This window comes from Eleutherodactylus coqui, chromosome 3 (assembly GCF_035609145.1).
Source record: "Eleutherodactylus coqui strain aEleCoq1 chromosome 3, aEleCoq1.hap1, whole genome shotgun sequence".
In the NCBI taxonomy this organism is placed as follows: domain Eukaryota; kingdom Metazoa; phylum Chordata; class Amphibia; order Anura; family Eleutherodactylidae; genus Eleutherodactylus; species Eleutherodactylus coqui.
The window spans coordinates 46,051,109-46,076,800 of record NC_089839.1 but is presented as its reverse complement, the minus strand read 5'-3'; positions in this window follow the sequence as shown (position 1 = coordinate 46,076,800).

The following is a 25,692-nucleotide window of genomic DNA, read 5'->3' as shown; positions in this document are numbered from 1 at the left end:
TAACTTTAGTCTCACAGCGCAGCGGAGAAAAAAACGCCAGTGGGTGTCCACCCTTATAGCTTTATTTTTTTGGTCTTAAAGGAATCACAAATTATCTCCTATTCACAGGATAGGAATACCTTTGCTATTCTGTGCCCTATCCTCCTCGCCACGTACTTACTGCGCCCCCCTCAGTGAAGAGGAGACTTAATGGAGCTCTAGTCTCGTACTTCATTCTTTTTCAATGCGACTCCCCATGATTGCTGAGTGGCAAGCACACGGATATTTCCATCAGCCCCATTAAAATAAATGGGGCGCTGCCAGCGAATGCTCAGCCAGCACTCCATTCATTCTGACCTCAGGCCAACGTTCGGGGAAGAAGACCTAGCAGTGAGAGGCAGAAGGGGACATGGGACCCCCGTTCTCGAGATCAGCTATATGGATAGGGAATAACTCCTTTAACTGTTTCTCACTTGTTTGCCCTCCAAACCTGATCAGGGTTGCCAACCGTCCATCAAACCCATCAGATAGATAGATACATTGTTCCTGCTCCTAATCACATTACAACTTGTAGCTGCCTCCATCTGTCAGGGGGACTGTAGGACTTTATTCTGAATGATGGAACAGAATGTTTGCAGGACCAGCTGTTGTTTCAGTGATATGCCCGCATAAAATATGATAGCAGAACACAAATACGGTGCAGTCCCTTTTATGAAGTCCCTAAAGGTATCTAAACTATGGGATTACTTTTTCATGCAAACATGCAATGGCAAAAGCAGAGAACACGAAAGTAATACGCTGGTTGTAAATACTTGGTATTGATCTGGATCTAAATATTGAGCAGATGGCAGAACAGATCTCAAGAACACGTTCTTCTTTTCTTCTTCTTTTTCTATTATCGTCTTGAGTGGGGGGGGTTGAAAACAGGAGGTTAAATTATGCATAAATCACATTTTATATGCGTTTATATATTTAATTAAATTTATATACATATTTTATATACTTGTCTATTTAAGACTGCTTTCACACCTGTGTTACGGCTCAGTTCAGGGTTTCCGTCTCTCTGCTCCGTTTTTGGAGTTTTTCCCCATTGATATTAATGAGGTTTCAAAAAAAGGAAAGGCTTCCCTTTGCTTCCATTCCGTCAGGTTGACGTTTTGTTTTTTTTTAAAGAAAAATAATGCTACCGACTGAGGATAGATCATCAATAGTAAAAAGTGACTTAGCCCTTTTAAAGTTTTCTTTAAATGCTTATAAAAAAGTGGAGTTGTGTATAATCCCATCAGAGGCGTAACGTGAAGCTCCCGGGCCCCGATGCAAAACTTGTAACAGGGCCCCCAACTATAATGCTTTACTCATAGTACTGGGCTCCCTATATTGAGAAGAGAGACCTTATGGGCCCCCTAAGGCTCCTGGGCCCGGGTGCAACCGCATCCCCTGCATCCTCTATAGTTACGCCCCTGAATCACATCAAGGGGTTAATTGTCCCCTACAGGGAACAGAGCCCATGCATGAAGGCGTGTAGCCTGATAAGCTGCTCAGTAGTATGACGCAATTGAGGAAATGTATTAAAACTATGTCAAAGAAAATGTGTTGAAGATTCTCACAGCAATCAATTAGGTCACTAACTTTCCCGAGAGTAGGAATCTGATCTTCCCGATTGACTTCTGGTTCTGTTCCTTCAAAAGTCTCTCAAACTTTTATGAGGGTCTTCTTAAAACCTAACTTTCTATTTTTACAAGGTAATGACCATCATCAGAACAGTATGGGTTGTACTAATGTTGGGTGCCCAAACTCACCAGTAGGCTTCTACCAACCTTTTGCCCAGCCATCACTGCCCACAAGCCAGGGCTACCATGTATATCCGTAAATTCCTGGATGGTCCATCAGTAAATGGAACTTTTTGCCAATGTCTGCGTAAAGAAAATTGATATATCCATTATTTTTTGAACTGGAATTGCTTGTATAAGGTATTGTGACTTTCATTAGCACTTTAAAGAATACTGTTAATGTATTCATACCAGTTTTCTGGCCTGTTGACATATATCATTTACACTCTTTATGATGTTTTACGGTTTTTCAATTTGTCTATAAAATATGTAGTAACATAGTATGTTAGGCTGAAAGGAGACAATGTCCAGCCAGTTCAGCCAGTTTCCACCCCCCCCCCCTTGTTGATCCAGAGGAAGGCAAAAAAAAATCCAATGAGGCAGAAGCCAATTTAGTCCCTTTGGGGAAAAATTCCTTCCTGACTCCATAATTGCAATCAGACTAATCCCTGGATCAATGTTTGAAAGTTCCTAGCTGACTCCAAGACCGGCAGTCAGAAGATACCCGGATCAACAACCCCACTGGTCACCTAATGTCTATATCCTGTAATGTCATAGCGCTCTAGAAAGACATCTAGTCCCCTCTTAAACTCCTCTATCAATATTGCCATCACCACAGCCTCAGGCAGAGAATTCCACAGTCTCACCGCTCTTACAGTAAAGAACCCCCTTCTGTGTTGGTGGTAATCAGTCCGTGATTTATTTTTTGATAAAATGTCCAGAAGAAAAAAAATAATCAGGTAGACAACTCTATTGGGAACTACACAATTTAACGTATTATATGAATAGTCCTATTTACAAAGCAGCAATGTAAAACCTGGTATCCAGCATTGTGCCCTTAAATTTCACATAAGTGTAAATGCAGAGGACTAAACCAGTATGTTTTTCCCCTCCCCTGAGGAGCCACTGACTATATGATATGGATCGGAGGGCTTGCATAAAGAGTATAATACCCTAATTTCAAAATCAGTGTGTCACTGGGCTTCAGAAGATGTATAAGAGCCTTCCTTAGGTACCCCAAAATGTATACAATGTGGTATCAGATGGAAGTTGCTGGACATATTAGTGAGTCTAAGACCATGGGAACCAGATATTTTTGATTGTAGCCTTATTGAAGGGGGCTGAAACCACATGTTTACAGGCAAATGTAAAAAAATGTATATGTACTTGCACAAGGTAACTCTATACAGTATGTACAAATGTTATTACGCTGGGTAATGTCATAATGATATCTTCTATTTCAGCAATGTTCAAATGACATCTAGAGATATAATACATTATACTACCTGCTGTAAAGTAAATTAAGTTTGTCGTATATCTATACATTGGATTATATTCTTCAGCTAATCAACAAAGAACTAGAATTTGATTACATTTTTCTAGGTTTTGTGATACACTGGTAATTACATTGTGGAGGAATATAGCATCAGACTAAATAACCTTATACTGAAGATAAAGGCTTGAGCGGATGAAACTGCATTTTGTGGATTCCCCGAACTGCAACATAGAATAGCCAAGTGCTGTTATGTTTCTCCTTATTGTAATAGAACCAGTCCCGATGGCAATGGAAAAAAGAAAAACAGATAGTTTTTTGTAAAATTACATTTTTAAGAAAATGTTAAAGAAAACGTTAATATTCAGGCAGGGTGGCCGGTGCATTTCATGGCAGATATCATCAATGTTTGAGGTCCAGGGACTGATTGATAAGCAGTGGAAGACTAGTGCAATTATTTTGCTTTGTTGCTAATATCAAGCATCGTAGAGGAAGTACCATCGAGAGGCAGTCAAGTAGCCCAACAAAGGGCCCAGAGCCATGACCATTCCTGTGCTCAGTGAATGGGGGCGTAGGGAGCCAGGAACCATTCCCGCTCGCCTGCCTTTATTCACAGTAAATAGGCAGGCAGTCGTTCATAGATGAGCGACTGTCTGTTTACAAGGGCCAATCATCATTCAGTTTTTATGTCTACATAACCTGAACGACAAACGATAAGTAAATGAATGATCATTTGTCATTCAGTTGGTGCATGCATAAAAACAGAAGATAATCATTCGAATTGTTGCTGCGTCACGGGAATCTGAAGATTAATCAGTCATGTAAAAGTGCCCTTTGCGGCTTCCTGCAAATATTGCTGGTATCTTCATAGTACATGATGGGTCACTGGGACAATTCCTTTACCACTACCAACTTTTGCAGGGTATAATGTAGCGTTGACTCTTAGATCATCCAATGTAATGGTGAATTTAACAGGTCATATTGACTGTTCCATCACATCCTGGCATCTTAAGGCAATGAAAAATATAGTTTTGGAGAGCCTTGACCTCACATTTACAAAGGTAGATAGTTCCCCTCAAAAAGAAGTATAGAATCAACAAAAAGTTGAACTTCGTTCAGCTAGAATTAATTCAACTAAATTATGTCTCGCATAGATTAACTAGGCATGCTAATAGTTGTTGGCTCCTCAGCAGGTGTCTACAGATGTAACCAAGTTTATCTTGATTCTTAATGTGTTTCAGACGGGCACACGTGGATCTGCCTTGTCACTCACCAGTTTGACGTTAAGCTATCTAAAGAAGCAATGCTTGGGTAACTGGTTTTCACCCTTGACCCCCCCAAGTGGAATTTGGTCTTTGCTGATGGTTTTCCAAAGCTATTACTCATTCAACTAGTCCTGGTACTGCGGCTGTTGATGCTGCATTAGGTTGAGAAACGGTACCTGATGGTGTGAACAGGTGCTAATCAGAGAACTTTCAGTAGTTAGGGCTGGTGGCACAGCATCCATGTCAAGGTCCAGACAGAAGGTCAGGGCATGCAGAAAGCAATAACGAAGTCCAGTAAACAAAGCCGAGGTCAGGGAGCACAGAAATCAAAAAGAATGGGTACACAGGCAGAACATCAGAATCAGAATGAATACAACAGGGGCTTTTTTCTACAATGGCTAAGGAGACCGATTGGTTGGTCATCCTCCATGTGGGAAGAACGCCTAATATAGTAGGACCTGGATGGGCATGGTGGGGGGAAATGTTTAAGGTACATGCACTGACCCCTTAAGAGAAAGGGCCAGAGTGCACATGGCCCAACAAGCAGACACCAGGTAGCCAGAGGGGACAGAGCATGGCATGCAGGATGGCAGCGCCTAACCGCATCCCCACTAGCAGGTGAGCCAGGGGAGTACCAGTGGCATACCATGATAATGTGTTAAGATAACTTCCTGTGCTACAGTTTATTTGTTCTTTAAATGTTTTTTAATGGCTTTTATTATTTTACCATAACAATAGCTTAAAAAAGATAAAGTTATTGCAGTCAAGTAAGACATGGCTACATTTGTATATGGAAACAAACAACAAGCTCATTATTTTGTAACATGCTCCAAAATACATGAAGCCACGCGTTTCAACTCAAGTAAGTACATAATACATTTTAAGGAACAGCATCCAAGAACGAAGCCTAAAACCCCAGACCAATATTCTGTATGAGAGATATATTATCCACAAGTGAGGCTTTCCTTTTTAGTTTATCACCAGCACATTAAGTAAACCCCCTGATATTAAGATCTCCAAAAGACCTACTGACCTTCCTTGGCCAGCATAGCATACAGAATACTGGATAACTTGGGCACTCGGCCAGCACTGGAGTCATGTAGCACTCATGCTTAGCATTCAGACATACTCATGTGTATGTGTTGTCGCATGTGCTCAGCATGTCATTGAATGCCCCAATAGAAAACTGGAGACTTAGCATCTGTAGCACCTTAGTTTTCATCCTATATCAACTCTACTACCTTTAATCTAACACAGATAAATCCACTGGCCTAATTTTTTCCTACATCTTTAACTATCTCTACTCCTCACCTTAGATTTTAATTTCTCTCTGGCCATCTGCTTAGGGTTTCCTCCAAATCCCTGTTTCTGTAGCCATCCTCTTTATGAAATGTTACTTGAGTGCTATTTGTTACACTAACATCATAAATGCCTCTTAAAGGAGTGTTATGCTTTTAGGGTTCCTTGGACCCATAGCAGCTGGGAATCATTGGGCAAGAACTGGCATCCAATTGTGAGCTCTAGGTTTCATTAAGCAATTGTACAAGTTTTCTGCAACTGCTCTACTGTTTTGTGTTATGTTCATACAGGGTCTCAAAGATGTCACCAACACATCAGACTCAGATGTAATTATGATCCACAATGGACCAATATATTATATTACCAAAATGCGGGTAACACAAAATAGGGCAAATAATGCGTAATGGAAATACTGGAATGGAAATGCCATCCCTAACTAACTTTGGTGTGGCAGGTACTGCATAAAAGCATGGAGATTGGGAAGGCCCCATGTCAGGAACCCAGGAGACCTAGTCTGTGCCTAGGTGGAAGATAGGGAAGATGTTAAATGCAGATGGAAACAGCACATTATGCGTATAACATAGTATCTGGTAGAAGTGAATAAGTCCCTAGTTAGTGTCTCACTAAGCATCTCAGGTAGGACAATAACCGGTGCTCATATAGAGGTGGGTCCGAAATAAATATACTTCCTTTATGGCTGATTGGTTGGCTAGGGGAAGCACCTCCCTGTTGGATGATCAGTCCAATCACCAAAGCAGATATTGTAGCAGGGTTGTTAAGAAGGGCACATTATACACTGAGCCCACTGAGTGATTTCCAACAAATGACACTTCAACATTATGAGACCGCGCCCACCAAACATGAGACAAACTGTCAGGGTGCTTTTAGAAGAGCGTTTTTATGTGCGCAGATAGGTGCACACATAACCGCATGTCTATTAGAACCATTGGCGTGTTCACATGTCCGTGTTTTACAGGCGTGCAAATGCACGCACCTGCAAAAGATAGGATATGCGTGTACCGCATAGGTCCATGGTGTGTGTCAATATTCCCCACGGGGATTCTGCTTGTCACTAAAGTGACAAGGGGACTCCCTGCAGGGAGTAAAGAATCCCCTGTCACAGCTGTGACAGCTGTGGCAGAGGATCGCGAAACTCTCCCATTGACAGCAATAGGATGATTTTCCCTTCCGTAAAAATCATCTCTAGCTGTAGTAAGAAAAAAAAAAAAAATATATATATATATATATATACTCACCTCTCCTCCGTTGCTGGGGCTCAGGTGCGTCTAGATGCTTGGGTCCCATCAGTGTAATGAAGTTCTTTCAGCAGGCGGGGATTTAAAATCCTTGCCTGCTGAAAGCACTGTGTCTGATTGGCTGAGTGCTCAGCAATCACAGCCAGCGCTCAGCCATTCATTGAATGACAGCTGAGTGCTGCCAGTGATTGGTCACATCGCTCAGCCAATCATAGGCAGCGCTCGGCCATCCAATGTATTCAATGAATTCAGATTTAAAAAATCTCTGCCTGCTGAAAGAACTTTATTACAGTGATGGGACCCAAGCGGCTAGATGGGCCTGAGTCAGGGCAGCGGCAGGTGTGTATATATATATATATATATATATATATATATATATTTATATATATATATATATATGTATATATTATATATTTTTTTCTTTTTCTTTTTCACCAGATAGGAATGATTTTCAGGGAAGGGCTTATATTTAAAGCCTTCCTTCATACAGGTTTGTGCACATTCAGGGGTGTGCCGGTTTTGTGCACACCTATGTACACACCAGCACACGTTCGTGTGACCCCCACCAATATAGAGAACCGGGGTTCTTTGTAACCCTCTCCTCCTCATTGTACTCCTTGAAGTCAGGAGGTGCTTGATAAGAGTAGCAGCTGATCTTGTGCACTGTTTCTCCATTAATTTTCAATGGGACTTCTGGAAAAAGCCAAGTACAAGTGCTTCGCTATTTCTGTCAGCTCCATAGTGTTGAATAGATTGGCACAGCACTTGCTTGACCACGGCAAAATTAGAGCTCCTCCGCACTTAGGTGGATGCAGTGAGGAGGAGAATAGGACACAGGACCCCAAACTCAGGATCGGTCAAACGTTTATCACTTATCCCAAGTAGATAGAAGGAAGCACTGTTACTTTTTTTAGGATATGGTGGGCCTCTTTGTCTTAAAGGGGTTGTCCCGCGCCGAAACGGGGTTTTTTTTTTTCAATAGCCCCCCCGTTCGGCGCGAGACAAACCCGATGCATGTGTTGAAAAAAAAACCCGGATAGTACTTACCCGAATCCCCACGCTCCGGTGACTTCTTACTTACCTTGCGAAGATGGCCGCCGGGATCTTCACCCTCGGTGGACCGCAGGTCTTCTGTGCGGTCCATTGCCGATTCCAGCCTCCTGATTGGCTGGAATCGGCACACGTGACGGGGCGGAGCTACGAGGAGCAGCTCTCCAGGACGAGCAGCCCCATTCAACACGGAGAAGACCGGACTGCGCAAGCGTGTCTAATCGGGCGATTAGACGCTGAAAATTAGACGGCACCATGGAGACGGGGACGCCAGCAACGGAGCAGGTAAGTGAATAACTTCTATATGGCTCATATTTAATGCACGATGTATATTACAAAGTGCATTAATATGGCCATACAGAAGTGTATAACCCCACTTGATTTCGCGAGACAACCCCTTTAAGGATCCTTGTGCAGCAAGGCAGGCTATACATAGCCCCTATTTTAATATTAGGGCAAGCAGAATAGGTGAATTTGGAGGGTCTTTAGGTTTCAGACATGTAGCATTTTCCTTTAATATCCTTTGTCACCGTGATATTATATCCACCGACGTAATCTATAGTTTCTTTGGTGAAACCAGCAATAAATGTATCATTTAACAGAGGAATAAAATGCGAGGTGACTGTCACTTTCGAAATAAAACTGAGTTATTGTTTCGAGTTTCAAAAGAGCAGCAACAAGTATAGAACAGCTATATGCGATCTTTGTCCTTTTTTCCCCTTAGACACCTGCACTCATATAGAGTTTCACTGAGTACTGAAAAATAAATGCATAGCTTCAGTCTCCTAATCCATGTGGCTCCAGAGACCACTGTTATTTGAGAACCTAAACTGATGATTCTGGGCGTCGTAGGGGCAGCTTAATCTTTTTTAATTCAAATCAACTGAGTCCCATGTGGCGCTAGGATGATACTCTATATTCTGCAATCAGACTGACCTAGGCTTCTTCTGCTCTAAATGATTAATGAAACTGCCTCCCAGTTTGTTTCTATGGAGATGTGAAACTTGACACGACGAAGGAATCTGCCATTCACACTGAATGAATTTAGAAGGAAGTCGCTGCAAAGAAAACAACAATTTTTTCTTAATTGTAAATATTTTTGAGAACCTCAGACTGATATTCAGATGGAAAATTAGTTCCTGGGTTAAGGAAATAAATTGTGTCTCAACCGGTAGGGCTGTAGACCAACGCGTTTCGTATCATGGCTCTTCTCCTAATGATATTTTTTGCTAAACAGTAAAAAGCTTTATTGTGTTGGTTCTACACATGAATTCCAAACAGTCAAGAACACAAACTAGTAATGATTATTGCTAAATACTCACTACACCTTATATTGAGATTTTATGGGTTCATCAGTGTCATTGTAAAGGACTAACCCCTAAGGGGTTAATGCTATCTTTGAAAGAATTGAAGGTGTGGCAAGGCCTGGGGTGTACTGGGCTTCACAATGGAGCACCAAGATGGCCACACGCAGGGGCGTCACTATAGGGGATGCGGTTGCACCCCGGCCCAAAACCCTTAGGAGGCCTGTTACAGGTTTTGCATTGGGGCCCCGAATCTTCAAGTAATGCCTCTGACCACACCGAACAGGACTGAGTATGCTCTCTTGAAACATTCTAGTCAAGTCATATCAGCCCTCTAAATGGAATTTCTGTTGCACCACAGATAGAGTGTAGAGACTGTGTTAGTAGAGGTGCTGCTGGCAAGGTGCAATATCCTGCAGAGGAGCTGCTGTTGCCAGGGAGGAAAAGGAAGCAGAAGCTTGAGCCCCTGGATTTGAGAGGGGCTGTTTGAGTTGCTACTGCTGTATGGTCTGAGTGAATACTACAATCAAGGGAGAAGAGGTATCTGCAGAAGAGATCACATAACTGCAAGGCAGAGCAACAGACCAAGACCAAAGAAGACACTAAGGAATTTGTTATCAATGAGTTGTAAGTGAGGCCGGCCTCAATTAAACCACTAGGTGTTGCAAATAAATATTGTTTTGTAACTCCTTCTGCTGCATCATATCTGCATCATAACACCATCTACACGCAACACAACAACTAGATTCTTTTGCTGTGACATTGTTACGAACATTATTCTTCAGCTATGCTGTAACATCACTATCTACCTTATCCCACTAATGTGACATCACTGTCGGCATATCTGGATGGAGTTGATTATCTTTGTACTTATGTTTATTCGGATTACACTGTGAGACCCTGGCACCACTAAAGAGTTCTTCTTATTCGCTAAATGTTTGCAATATTTATTTATGCCTTTGGAGTGCTTACGGAATTTAAATGTCTATCTGCCACTGTGTAATGTATTTTATAGATGATGGCAGAGGTGTAACTTGAAGCTCCTGGGCCCCAGTGCTCAACCTGTAACAGGGCCCCCAACTATAATGCTTGATTCATACTACTGGGCTCCCTATATGGATAAGAGAGGCCTTATGGGCCCTCTAAGGCTCCTGGGCCCGGGTGCAGCCGCATCCTCTGCATCCCCTATAGTTACGCCCCTGGATGATGGCTTAGTTTAATACAGCTGGTACAGGTTAACTGCCAATCAGAATTAGACCAGTGGGTGGAGATAAATGTAAGTAAGGGACGGCACATATCTAGGTTGAAGTGTGCCGTTTAGTTGCTGGTTGCAGCTTGTGTTAGCTCACATCAGGAAACTACCTGCTGTACTCCCAGCTTAGGAGAAGCAGATGCGGAGGCTCTTTTTTGAGTGGATGACAGGCTTACTATCCTGACACCTCATATATCACTACACAGGATACTACAGGATTGACTACACCGATGGAAAGGCTCCCTAGAAGAAGCTATAGACATCAGGACCATGAACACTTCTCAAAAGTCCAATATGGGGATCAGGAGATTTAAGGACATCACCGTAGTGCGATATGGAGTTCGAGGATAGGTTAAAAGGGATTAAAGCAGTTAAAACCAGTACTGGAACCATGAATTTTTTGTTTGTCAATGATTATGTCTTCATCTTTGGATGTTGTACAGCTGAGCTTATAGAACAAGTAAAACATGAGTTTATCTTTCCTCTCCTGTCTCTCTGACTTTATTTGGGTCATGCACTGCATCACACACTACCAACACTAGGGAGTAGAGACCAGCCCCAGTGCATCTTACCATGGGACCATCACCCTTTAAATGTTTGCGACTGAACAGATTAGGGCACAACATACCCTGACAAGTGATTAGACTTAGATGTAAAAGAGAAAAACAGGCATGGTGCTCAGGAGCAGACCTCATGGGTGATATGGATGGTCAGGAATGGTTGGTCATTCACTAATAAACGTGCACTTACTCATAGGAGGGAGGGGAGAAAAACCTCTCACCCAAAGCAGTGCATTTTTAATGTATATGTTCTCCTGGGGAAGGGGATTTGCTTTATTGTTTCCCCGAAACGCATTGAGAAAGTTGCAGCCCATGGATGTTGAAGTTTCCAGCTTCTTTTGCTGATTCAGGGGGTGCAGGGGTGTGAGAAGTTTTTCTCCTTCTCCCTGCTCTAAGTAAGTGCCCATGTTTCTTAGCAAATAACCAACCATTCCTGACCATCAAAATCGGCTATGAGGTCTGTTGCTGAGTGCCATGTTTGTTTTTCTCCTCCTATATCTATGCATTTCATATGACCATTGTGTTGAAGTCAAGGATAAAGGCTTTAGTGGAAGGAAGTGCATTGTTCTGGTGGAACAACTTTGGTGGTCGGGTTCCTTATCTGATTGAATCTGGTGTTGCACCAACAGATTCTAGACATCCAGTGGGTGCCGACACCATTAGCTTCATGTACTTCTCCTGATCCTTGGCTCTTAGAAGGGATTTTCCTAATTTTCTGCTTAAGTGATTAGGCCTGTAATCCTTTGCACAGTCAACCCACTCCCCGGTCATCACCCCCATCACAGTGTGTAATTGCTCTTGTATTGTAACATCACTATGCGTGTTATCCCATTACTGTAGCATCCATGGTTACTTGCGTCCAAACTGCAGCATGTAATAGAGCAGGAGGAGCTAAGTAAATTGATAATTAGTTTAGTGGGAAGCGTGCCTCATATTGTGCAGAGTGTTAAGGCAGCAGAAACCGGTAGGGCTGAAAGTTGCGGGTTCAATCCCCACATGGTTCAGGTAGCCGGCTCAAGGTTGACTCAGCCTTCCATCCTTCCGAGGTCAGTACAATGAGTGCCCAGGCTGCTGGGGGGGGGGGGGGTGATAAAATATGACTAGGGAAGGCAATGGCCAACCACCTTACAAAAACAGTCTGCCAATAAAACGTCACGATGTGACATCACCCTAGTAGTCAGTCAGGACTCGGTGCTTGCTCCAGAGGACTTTACCTTAGTGGGAAAAGACTTAGCATAATTTGTCATTTATTGATCTGTCTGCTGATTTGGGGGTTAGGAGTCCAGTGGGTGGTCCTATCATTGATTTACAACCTTCTTTCATAACTGTAGTAGGCTTTCTGGGGAACCAGACTCTAATAGGGTATATGGACAATGTTTGTCTTAATAAGCCAACCCTTTTAGGTTTTTACAGTCTCTCACCCCATCTCCCTATAACTAAGCCCTGACTGAGTAGACCAAAGTGTCTTTCTCATTTGGCTCCTGCCACATTAAAACTATTATTTTTCAATATTAAGGTGTATAAATCACTTTTGAAGTTGAGAATAATTATCACCCACATTTGATTGTGCTTCTAACCACCCTGATACTTACAAATGGAAAAGCTCGAATTTACTAGGTTCTCTCATAGCGATATAACATGACATCTAATTGAGGAGGTCGGACATAACACTATCATTCTCCATAATCCGTAGCTTTTTCTTTAATCCTCGCATTAATAAATCTTTAATCTGTACATGTCATGTTTAGTTATTCTATTAGATAATGTTTCTCTGTATGAAGTGAATAAGATGAGATGGATTACAGACGTGAGCTCCAGCACATGTCATAATATCCATGAGACAAATGTGCAAGTTGTCGTTGAAGGCGTTCAGTTTCCACCTCACATGTTTGTGGACAGCTGTCACCACACCTGTTGCCTCTTCTGAGTTTCTTTTGTTTTCCTGTCTACAGACAAGTGTCTCGAAGTTGTGATTTACATCCTATCTGCAGCCAAGGAAGCATGTCCTACGGGATGGTCTTGGAATTTTTGGGCTTTCTTCCAGTGTGGGTCACCACCAGTAAATGAAGAAAATCATGCAGCATGCTCTTGCTCAAACTTTACTTCCTTAGCTGTCACAATCACTTAACAATGTGGCCTGAGATACTTTGTAAAGTCTACAGAACATGTCATTTCATAGAATCTCGTGGTTACTGAAAAATACCAGACAAATTTAAGAAGCTGCTAAAACCTGGGTCCTATTGATAAGCAAATTACGCCACCGCTGAAATACTAATTTCAGGGTCATGGTAGATGAAATCAGATGCATGATCAACACATGAAAACCCTTGGCGTAGCAATCATGTCATTTCCTTTTAACTAGCTAAGAACCCATACTTATCCCATACTTATCTTAAAATGTTGCCTATTCTTTCTTACATGGATTGTCTATCCTTTTAAGAACCAATTTTCAAATATTTTTTTTTCCTATCTTCTGATGATAGATTTTTTATTTCTATTTCCTGTACATGGGGCGGCCATCTTGCCTCAGCTGCTGTTAACAGCAGAGGCGTAACTTGAAGCTCCCGGGCCCTGATGCAAAACTTGTAACAGGGCCCCCAACTATAATGCTTTACTTATAGTACTGGGTCCTAAGGCTCCTGGGCCTGGGTGCAACCGCATCCCCTGCATCCTCTATAGTTACGCCCCTGGTTAACAGTATTCAGACATATACTTTACACCAGCCTCATGGGAACCAATTAAATGCAAATGACTCATTGACTTCTATGAAAATGTGCTGTGGGCATGCTCTGTGACTAGAGATGAGCGATTATACTCGCTAAGGCACATTACTCGAGCGAGTAGTGCCTTAGCCGAGTATCTCCCCGCTCGTCTCTAAAGATTCGCGGGCCGGCAGTGGCCGGGGAGCAGCGGGGGAGAGCTGGGAGGAACGGAGGGGAGATCTTTCTCTCCCTCCACCCCCCTCCCGCTCACCGCTGCAACTCACCTGTCACCCGCGCCGGCCCCCGAATCCTTAGAGACGAGCGGGGAGATACTCGGCTAAGGCACTACTCGCTCGAGTAATCGTCAGAGGGGCTCACTCTGTATTACAGAAAAAGAAGAAATGGAGTACAGTGTGAGCTCCTGCGGCAATACTACTGTACTCTACCCAGCCGTCTCTGAGGAAGGGGCTGTGTCCTCGAAACGTGTTATTTGTGTTGGCTGTAATCAATTAATTTAATCAATAAAGAGGAATAGGGTCAATCCCCTTGTCTTAATGTGTTTTACACTGTAAGGGTTGCACCTAAGGTACATTATTTCTTCTTCCTTTCTACTGTTAGCATTTTGATGCCCCGTTATCTATGGTGATGGTATTTGGAGGGAGATATAAAGTATCTCACAAAAAACTATTCTCACCCTTTGGACCAAATCCTTATCCAGAGTTGCTCCATGTTTCCTTTCTTCTGGATCACGTTTCATTGCAATCCTTCATGTGATGATAAGGAGATGGCTGCTGAAAAATGATATTTCTGGAACTACAAACGAAGATTATTATTATTATGAACAGGAAGTGTTCCCCTCTGAAGTCCCGGTGGCGCATGAAAATCTGACTGTTTTCACAATCCCGTGCCTGCGCTCTCCTATACAAGTATGGTGGTAATATTTAGTTCTGATATTTAATAACTGGAAATATACATAAATATTTTTTTTGTAAAACCCTACCAACAACCCTGGAAGTACTAGAGTTCAGTACTCCAGCACTCTTCACGCCGTGTCCTGAAAATCTTGAATATGACTGTGTTGTTAAGTCAGTATTTCAGTATTGGGGGCCCCATTTCTAATTTTGCCTAGGGCCAAACTTTCTCAAAAAACAGCCCTGAGGCCACATAGAATAAGCCCTGCACTGCAGGGGCGTAACTGAAGGCTCAGGGGCCCTGATGCAAAAGGTGAGCTGCCCCCCCCCCCCTCTATCTGTATCTGTACCCGTACCCATACCTAAACCATGCTGCACAGAGCCATAACTTGAAGCATCTGGGCCCCAATGCAAAACCAGTAACAGGGCCCCCCACTTTAATGCTTTATTCATAGTACTGGGCTCCCTATATGGAGAGGAGAGGCCTTATGGGCCCCCTAAGGCTCCTGGGCCCGGGTGCAACTGCATCCCCTGCACCGTCTATAGTTACGCCCCTGCTGCACTGACATAACACTGATTTAGAAAACATGTAGACTAGATAAGAGTCCTGAATGCTAGACCTTCTTTTATTAAAGGGGTAGTCCAGTTTAGAACACTAATTTTCACATGCCCTATTAGCAAATTCTGAAATAATAGAGAGGGGTCCCCTGTTTAGAATCCTCGTCTCTTGGTCAAAGTGAAAAGCAACGGCAAAAAGTATCTTTTACTCTGGAGAACTTGTCCTGTCCTGCATCACACAGACCCACCATTCATATGAATGAGCAGTGTAATTCTTCATTTCTCCTGTGGTGGCACTGTAGGGAAATTGAAAACTTATTGCCAGGTTTCTGTACAGAGTAAGCCTGATCACAGGAGATCCCAGCAGGAGGTCACTTTATAATCAATTTATTGTCAAGGACCCCTTCAATTTAATCTGGTCAATCCCTTTAAAAACAAACTAAAATGTATAAAAGTTATCACTTTAATTTTCCAGGCTTATGGACTTAAAGGGGTTAATATGTTTTTGATTATTCCATTATATAAGTTGACAGTATTTATATAACCTACACAGGTGGACTGTTTTATTAATCAGATGTTCAAGTCTGCCGGATTAAGTGTTTTACAGTAAGCCAGAGTGATTGTTGGCTATCGCTTCAACCTTACAAGGAGAACTGAGGCAGATAAAAGCTGACTACAAAGATATGAATGACATCAACCCCTAGGGAGATGAGGGGCTAGACCAGAAAGGAAACTTGATAGAGGAAGGATCAGTGATGTGATGAGTAATCCCAGCCACCCTGACTCCGGAGCAGATAGAGAAATTGGCCACCGTAGAGAGAAAGATGGTATCTGTCCCGGTCTGAACACTGACAATTAACTCCGCACATGTCCTCATAATGCACCTGCACATACCATGCTTTCAATTGCTATATAAGCGCATTTGACTGGCCATCTTAAAGGGTTCTGGGTATGTTGCATGTGTCAACACCGGGTGATTTAATTCCATTTTCAAGTATGCTATTAGGGAATTCTAAGTTAATAGATGACTATGTCCCCAATTAACTAGCCTAGTATTTCACTAGTATCTAATATATATACGCCTTACCGTGTCCTGTATTAGTTTGTTACTGAAATATTGTCACCATGTGATTGGATGACCAAGGAGTTTTTATATGTGGGCCAATAGAAAGGGACTTGACACCAAATTGTTTATACTCTAGGAGACACTGTAGCCTGCACTCACCAGCCATGTGTTGGGGTTACAAGGAAAACAACGGAGCACCAACCACTCAATAGTCTCCTCCACATCGAAGTGCTGTACAGAAATATACATTGTGATGTGGATGATATGCAGCGTGGTGGGGAGCCATATTATCCAAACTCACTCCACTGTGTCCTGCACTCAGCAGTGTGACAGAGAGTAGCTTTCGCTACACTAACCTGTGCATTTGGCTCAGCTGTTTCTGCTTCAACAACCTGTAGCCAGCCATTCCTGCTGTATTCAGTGGAGGCGGTGCTCACCGGCTTATTTACCCAGTGGTTCCTGCTGCATTCAGTGCCCACATTGGAGCACTGCACGGGGATTTGGGTTGTGATATGGATGGTAGCATGCCTGGGGAGGCGGTGCTGACCGGCTTCTGTGCCCAGCGGTTCCTGTTGCATCCAGTACTCATGTTGAAGCATGGATATTCATATATATATAGACTGCAGTCATTGTCCTGGGACAAGAACTCCACCCTTAAATGAATGAATTTTCTATTACAGTTACCGTCCTGGGACGGGCTATCTACTAGTCATACATATGTACATTCTACCTAACAGATTATACATGTTTATTTCAATGGGAAGAGGGGGAAAAATGCTGCCAGACACTTCTGAGGAAACAGTTGGTATCTTCCTTTGGCAGAAAGTCAGGTTGCCCTACCCATCAACCAATCCCCAGAAAATGGTGACTTTGCCTTTTTTCTAATGCATATGGCCATCTTTAGGAGGTTTTGCACAACAGAACCAAGTAAAACTACTAAAGTATTTGGAATTTCTAGCAACATATTCCAAACCAAGAGGGATACCTGTTTCTTCTTGTGTAGAGTGCCAAGTAGCAGTAAGGAAATGTATTGACCATGCAATACCCATTTGGGAAATTTGGTACACATATAGGAGATGGTACAGTGTCTCTGCAATGCCACATATTGGAAGGTAGCTTCCCTATTAGTCAGTGTCCAACTTACTACACATTGATGAGGGGCAAGGAATAGAGATGAGCGAGTACCCAAATGCTCGGGTCCTCGTTATTCGAGTCTAGCTTTTTGTAAAATGCGAGAGCTCTATTCAAGTAATGAACCCCATTGACATCAATGAAAGACTCAAACATTTTTGTATGGGACCTGCCGGGTGCCGAGCTTTTTTCTTTTTCTCTCTCTCTCTCTCTATCTCTTCTCTCTCTCTCACTCTCCTCTTCCCAGCCAGACACAAACAGCCATTGACGTGCACAGCGTTGCAGCGGGGGGCAGTCAAAACTGACACGTTGCAGCGGGGAGGGGCCAAAACTGGGGCGGGGTCAAACATGGCGTGGTGCTCGCTCGAGTAGCGAGCACCATCGGGTATGCAAATACTCAACCGAGCATCAGGCTCAGAAGAATACGTTCGCTCAACTCTAGCAAGGAACCCAAATCAGCTGTCTGTACATGGTTCTAAATAGGTGGCATTGTACCATCACCCATATGCATCCCTAAAACACAAAAAGATGATAAGTGCTCTGTTCATCATGTTCTATCTTCCCGGTCTATTTAGTATTCCTGTTTGTCAAAATCCATGCATTCAGTGACATTCTACCCTTTCCACTTTGTCCCAGTTGTGCAGTGACTCATGTATCCCATATACACTAATGAAGCCTACATGTCTCGATGGCGTTATTCTTTCCCAGACACATACAAACATACTAGAAATGCTATTTACTTAGAATGTGCTTCCTGTCCTAATCCAAGCTTTTTATCCCAGTCAAGCCTATCTTATTGGATAGAATGAACGCCGGATGACACTTTTCTTGATGAATGTATTTACACACCTTTAACTTAGTGCTAAAAGTTCAGGAGCCATCTCAGCTATTAGGATTTAGTAAAAGTTGCATATGTGTGGTAATGTTTTAAAAGCCGGGTTGATGGATATAGATGTACAATTCCATATCCTCAATGTAAACCCAGAAGTTCATCTTCCCACGGTGTTTATAATATAGACGAGTCAATTTACCTAGGAATTATGGGATATGTTAAAGCTCCTGTTAGATAATGACAACAGTGCACCTTGGCCATCACTCCTGGGTCAGGAGGTTGCAATCAATCAAGTTTTGTTTAGATTTGTTCTAAATTACATCGGGCTTCCAAACAATACTTAAAGTCAATTCATGTTGTAATGGCAATGTTACAATTTCAGTTCATAATACGAGGGCGCACAACACATTTGATTTTTAACCCACTGCAAAAAAATCACATTTATTTATTCAGATGGGTATTTTTTAAGCCCTATGTCCTAAGTATAAGAAATTGAAGAATGAAAAGCTGAAAAAAATTCAGTTTTTTAGGCTCCATCAATTTACCCATAAGTGAAAACAGATATCATACATCCAGTTGACTCAGTTTGGGGCAGATCACTTTAAAATTGCACCCATCGTTAAAAAAAAAATAAAAAATTGCACCCATAGGCAGAAAGAAGGACAAAGTCTTGATTTTGCCTCTCCACATCAATTACAGGGTTTGTATGGGGAAGGGAGCAGTAGGAGTACCATATAAGAACATGGTTTGGATGCTTCCCATTTTGGATACTTCTTCAGAAAGTTCTCTCCTAGGTGCAGAAATATCTATTCCATAACATTGGCCCAACAATATCTGTAGGATCAACTATCAATAGTAGATCATTGGGAGTCTGCTGCACACAATCCCTGCTGGACAGCTGTTCACAAGTAGACTTGTACACTGGGCTGATTTCTACAGGAAGCAGACAGCTTTATAGTGGCCAGGCTTGGTATTGCATGTAAAGTTTCCATTGAAGTGAATGAGTGCAGCGAGTGTAAAACCACTATGTAGAAGCTGCTCCTGCTTTAGTGGACTTGCCTGGCAATCTTTTACATGGATGCTAATTAATTTGAATGTGTATTATGTAATGCTCCATTGAAATGTGTGACTTCCCCCAGCAATATTAGATGACTGTTATGGCCCATTTACTCGCAAAGACAATATTACAAATGATTGAAAGATTGACAGTTTTAGCCATCATTTTACACTAATGTCCATTAACACTTTATCATCTTCATTTGCGTGTAAAAGGGCCTCTGGGAGCTGTTTGCAGAACACCGCATATGATCTCAGCTCTACACACACCTCCTTAGTTCTCGCATGGACTGGCAGCAGAATACAATGAAATCTCCTACTCCCATGGAGAACACAGCGTGTTGTCCCTGTTATCTTTCTCCAGCTGAACAATGGATTTTAAGCTCATCTTAAAATCATCGTTGAGTCGAAAAGTGAACGATGGCAGCGTTTACGAGCAACGATGATCGCTCATTTGCGGTCATTTGATCGAATTTTGTGTGATAATCGTTGCGTGCAAATGGCCCTTTTGTGGTCCCAGGAGTGGGGTCGGCAGTGATCAGCTAACTTTCTTTTAAAGATGTTAAGAGTTAAATAAAGACTAAAGAGTAGAGATGAGCGAGCGTACTCAGTTCGGGTGTTTTTGCACTCGAGCACCGCTTTTTCCGAGTAACTGACAACTCGGACGAAAAGATTCGGGGGGGCGCCGGGGGCGGTGTGGTGGAGTGGAGGGTAGCAGTGGGAAACAGGGGGGAGCTCTCTCTCTCCCCCCCCCCCCTGCACTCCCCTCTGCAACCCCCCGCTTACCCCCGGCGCCATAAAGAGTTAAAAAACATTTTGAAGAACTTTTTAAAGATTAGATCGTGTGCATATTTAATGTACTAACATATAACATCAAGGTAAATAATTTTCTTCCCCTACTTACTTTCTCAATGCACAGTTTATGCTCCATCAAGATAAAATGTGACTATCCCTCACGTATGAAAATGGTAAGTGAATATATTTAGAAAGGTCTTTTTAAGCTCTGAAAGAGTTAATATGTATGGGTTCTAAGAAATATAGATTATTTATGTCAGACTTTTATTACAGGATATCCTCCACGAAGGAAAGTTAAATCTCACTGGGCAGAACTGAAAGATTTCAGGAAACGGATGGATTTTTTCCCCCTTCTTGGCAGGTGTGAAATGGTTTGTTTCATGCTAAGAAAAACTCTTGTCAAGAAAAATTCACTGAAGACCAAACTGCAGTCCATTATAGAAAGTTACATAGAGGGAATAATTAGACAAAATGTGTATTATGCTCACATATATATAGCCTGCAACTGCATGTGACAGCTCCCAGCTACCCTATGGGATGGCCACAGTCATCAGCATATCTTCTTATTACTTGTACAAGAGGCTTTCAGATGTTATGTTGGAGATATATCACTTCCCGCAGCCGTCACAGGTGTTTATAATGCCACATGTGCCTCAACAGAAATTTTATAGTGTGGGGGATCTAGCTCAATGAGCTGCAATCGATTGCCAAAGAAAGCAGAAGTGGCTACTTTTATGGCGTACATTAGTGTGTGCCACCCAAGAGATTAGTCTATTCTGCTTATCTATCAAAGAGCAATTGTGGTGTTCCTAACATTAATGGTGCAGTAAACCTTCCCACTTTAAAAGGTCCAAAACATTCTAATAGGGTTTTTTTTATCTAGTTCATTCCCGTCATGCCTCACAATGAATTCTGGGAGGAGATTTCGTACTGTAGGTCTCCTTTAGAGCTCTTTGTTGTATGATGTATCGGTATCACAGTGTGTAAGAGTTGAAGAGAATACTTCTATTTCCAATGAGATAAGAGTTCTGGAGATGCTTTCCTTAAAATACTGCATGCGCCTTTCCTCTGTTATTCCATCTGGAAGTGTATGAATAAATAAGTTAATTACCAGCGAAGACCGGATTTTTAGGCTGGGATGTTCGGGGTATTAATATACCATGATTCAATATAACAGGTAATACTTTCCACAAGCTCTGTATAGATCAGTGACCGTATACCCATGCTATCGATCAAGTAATTTGTCATGGCACGTCGCCACTGCCCACATCACTCACCTGCTACAGGGGTCGCAGTTTGGCGCCGCTGTCATCCATGCACTACACACCATGTCCTCTCCTCAGTCTAGTTCCTGGTGTCTGCCTGTAGGGCTTGCTCATGTTCCCACTCATGGATTTGAAGGGTCAATGCACACTCCCTATCCATGTCCTATTCCAATCACCTCTCACTTCAGGCTACATTAGGCATCCACACCCAAGGGTGGATGCCTAAGCAATTAGTTCCTATTTTTGTGACAAAGCCCTAGTAACTTGTTGTATTCTGGTTCTGACCTTTACCTGCTCCCAGACCCGTTGACTTCTGTAATCCCTGACTTCAGCTACATTTCTGGACTCTGATATTTGCTTGTCACCTGCCCTGACTTAAAGCCTGTCTACTATTATTGAAGTTGTGGCGGAAGCTCTGACCACTGCCTGTTCTATGGATAAGTCCCTGTTCAGGTCATTAGATACAGCACCCCAGCTTCATGCAACCCCAGCAGCCACACAACTGAGACTATCTCTACCAGTAACAGCTTGGGGACACCACAGAGAAGACTAAATCTCACTTGGGATTGGTCAAAGATGACACTGAGGGTTCTCCAAGTGCTGCGTCCTTTGGTAGTCCAAATACAAATCTATGTGTGGCATGGCAGATCATCCGCTTGCCTGATAGAAGGGAGTTGTCAATGACAATCCAGGCATCACTGCTTTGTACAGTCAAAACAGTAATTTGTTCCATGCTCAGTACATGAAGGTGACACTTGGTGGTCATTATGGAAACCCTAATGGTGGGATAACTGGAGTTTCCAAATAAATTAGACAGCCTCGAATCTTAGAGGTGCATCTTCCACAATGCCTATAGTTTCACATTACAAGGCCACAAGTACTTTATGTTGCCTCTATACGTCATGGTGTTACAGACTTATGAAATCAGGTACATTAAAAAGTATAGTAAGAAGCAAAGATTTGCCATATTATTGCTTCATACAATTTGGGTTGAGTCATAACACAGTTGTATGCATGAGGCACAACTTGTACAATAAGGCCTCATGTCCACGGCATGCGTGGATTCCACACACAGATTTCCGAAGCGGAACACCTGTGAGTCAGTGTGGAAATGAATTTTAAATGCTTGCCGGTGATTCGGATGCAATTTTTTTCCATATGGATGTACGCAGATTAGAGATGAGCGAACACCAAAATGTTCGGGTGTTCGTTATTCGTAACGAACTTCCCGCGATGCTCGAGGGTTCGTTTCGAACAACGAACCCCATTGAAGTCAATGGGCGACCAGAACATTTTTGTATTTCGCCGATGCTCGCTAAGGTTTTCATGTGTGAAAATCTGGGCAATTCAGGAAAGTGATGGGAATGACACAGTGACGGATAGGGCAGGCGAGGGGCTACGTGTTGGGCTGCATCTCAAGTTCACAGGTCCCACTATTAAGCCACAATACCGGCAAGAGTGGGCCCCCCCCCTCCCAACAACTTTTACTTGTGAAAAGCCCTCATTAGCATGGCATACCTTTGCTAAGCACCACACTACCTCCAACAAAGCACAATCACTGCCTGCATGACACTCCACTGACACTTCTCCTGGGTTACATGCTGCCCAACCGCCCCCCCTCCCCCCCCACAGCGCACACCAAAGTGTCCCTGGGCAGCCTTCAGCTGCCCTCATGCCACACCACGCTCATGTCTATTTAGAATTGCGTCTGCCATGACGAGGGACCGCAGGCACACACTGCAGAGGTTGGCACGGCTAGGCAGCGACCCTCTTTAAAAGTGGCGGAGCGATAGCCCACAATGCTGTACAGAAGCAATGAGAAATAGAATCCTGTGCCACCGCCATCAGGAGCTGCACACGTGGGCATAGCAATGGGGAACCTATGTGCCACACACTATTCATTCTGTCAAGGTGTCTGCATGCCCCAGTCAGACCGGGCTTTTTAATTCATAGACACAGGCAGGTACAACTCCCTATTGTGAAGTCCCTGTCGACCCACAGCATGGGTGGCTCCCTGGAACCCACCGGCGGTACACAGAAATATCCCATTGCATTGCCCAACACAGCTGAGGTAGTAATGTCGTGCTTAATGCAGGTGGGCTTCGGCCCACACTGCATGCCCCAGTCAGACTGGGGTTCTTTATAAGTGTACAGATGTAGTAAAAACTCCGTGTGCACCTACAGCATGGGTGGGTGCCAGGAAGCCACCGGCGGTACATAGAAATATCCCATTGCATTGCCCAACACAGCTGAGGTAGTAATGTTGTGCTTAACCCTTTCCAATCCAATTTGTATATGGTTTTCCTAGGGGGCTTACTCTTTTTCTGCTGTTATACAACGGCGCTATATGCTGGCTAAAGCCAGTACTGCATGAGCTGACACGTAGGATAGGCTCCGACAGCAGAGAGGCTGGCAATATACAGTAAGAGAACCCCGACGGACGTCTACCAACAACGGAGCTGTACAGCCTTAAACCCTAATGTCTTCACAGGTCACACAGTGGACTGGAAAGGGTTAATGCAGGTGGGTTTCGGCCCACACTGCATGCCCCAGTCAGACTGGGGTTCTTTACAAGTGGACACATGTAGGTTAAACTCCCTGTGGACCCACTGCCTGGGTGGGTGCCAGGAAGCCACCGGCGGTACATAGAAATATCCCATTGCATTGCCCAACACAGCTGAGGTAGTAATGTCGTGCGTAATACAGGTGGGCTTCGGCCCACACTGCATGCCCCAGTCAGACGGGTTCTTTAGAAGTGTACAGATGTATTAAAAACTCAGTGTGCACCTACAGCATGGGTGGCTCCCTGGAACCCACCGGCGGTACACAAAAATATCCCATTGCATTGCCCAACACAGCTGAGGTAGTAATGTCGTGCTTAATGCAGGTGGGCTTCGGCCCACACTGCATGCCCCAGTCAGACTGGGGTTCTTTACAAGTGGACACATGTAGGTTAAACTCCCTGTGGACCCACTGCCTGGGTGGGTGCCAGGAAGCCACCGGCGGTACATAGAAATATCCCATTGCATTGCCCAACACAGCTGAGGTAGTAATGTCGTGCTTAATGCAGGTGGGCTTCGGCCCACACTGCATGCCCCAGTCAGACTGGGGTTCTTTACAAGTGGACACATGTAGGTTAAACTCCCTGTGGACCCACTGCCTGGGTGGGTGCCAGGAAGCCACCGGCGGTACATAGAAATATCCCATTGCATTGCCCAACACAGCTGAGGTAGTAATGTCGTGCGTAATACAGGTGGGCTTCGGCCCACACTGCATGCCCCAGTCAGACGGGTTCTTTAGAAGTGTACAGATGTATTAAAAACTCAGTGTGCACCTACAGCATGGGTGGCTCCCTGGAACCCACCGGCGGTACATAAAAATATCCCATTGCATTGCCCAACACAGCTGAGGTAACGTCAGCTGTAATGCAGGTGGCCTAAAAATTAATTTGATTACACTGTAGGCGAGGGCCCACAAAAATTGCTGTATCAACAGTACTAATGTACATCCCAAAAATTGGCCATGGCCAGCCAAGAGGGCAGGTGAAACCCATTAATCGCTTTGGTTAATGTGGCTTAAGTGGTAACTAGGCCTGGAGGCAGCCCAGTGTAACGAAAAATTGGTTCAAGTTAAAGTTCCAATGCTTTTAAGCGCATTGAAACTTATAAAAATTGTTCTGAAAAATTATTTGAGTGAGCCTTGTGGCCCTAAGAAAAATTGCCCGTTCAGCGTGATTACGTGAGGTTTCAGGAGGAGGAGCAGGAGGAGGAGGAGGAGGAATATTAGACACAGATTGATGAAGCAGAAATGTCCCCGTTTTGGATGGTGAGAGAGAACGTAGCTTCCATCCGCGGGTGCAGCCTACGTATTGCTTACGTATCGCTGCTGTCCGCTGGTGGAGAACAGAAGTCTGGGGAAATCCAGCCTTTGTTCATCTTGATGAGTGTTAGCCTGTCGGCACTGTCGGTTGACAAGCGGCTACGCTTATCTGTGATGATTCCCCCAGCCGCACTAAACACCCTCTCCGACAAGACGCTAGCCGCAGGACAAGCAAGCACCTCCAGGGCATACAGCGCTAGTTCAGGCCACATGTCCAGCTTCGACACCCAGTAGTTGTAGGGGGCAGAGGCGTCACCAAGGATGGTCGTGCGATCCGCTACGTACTCCCTCACCATCCTTTTACAGTGCTCCCGCCGACTCAGCCGTGACTGGGGAGCGGTGACACAGTCTTGGTGGGGAGCCATAAAGCTGGCCAGGCCCTTAAAGACTGTTGCACTGCCTGGGATGTACATGCTGCTCGATCTACGCA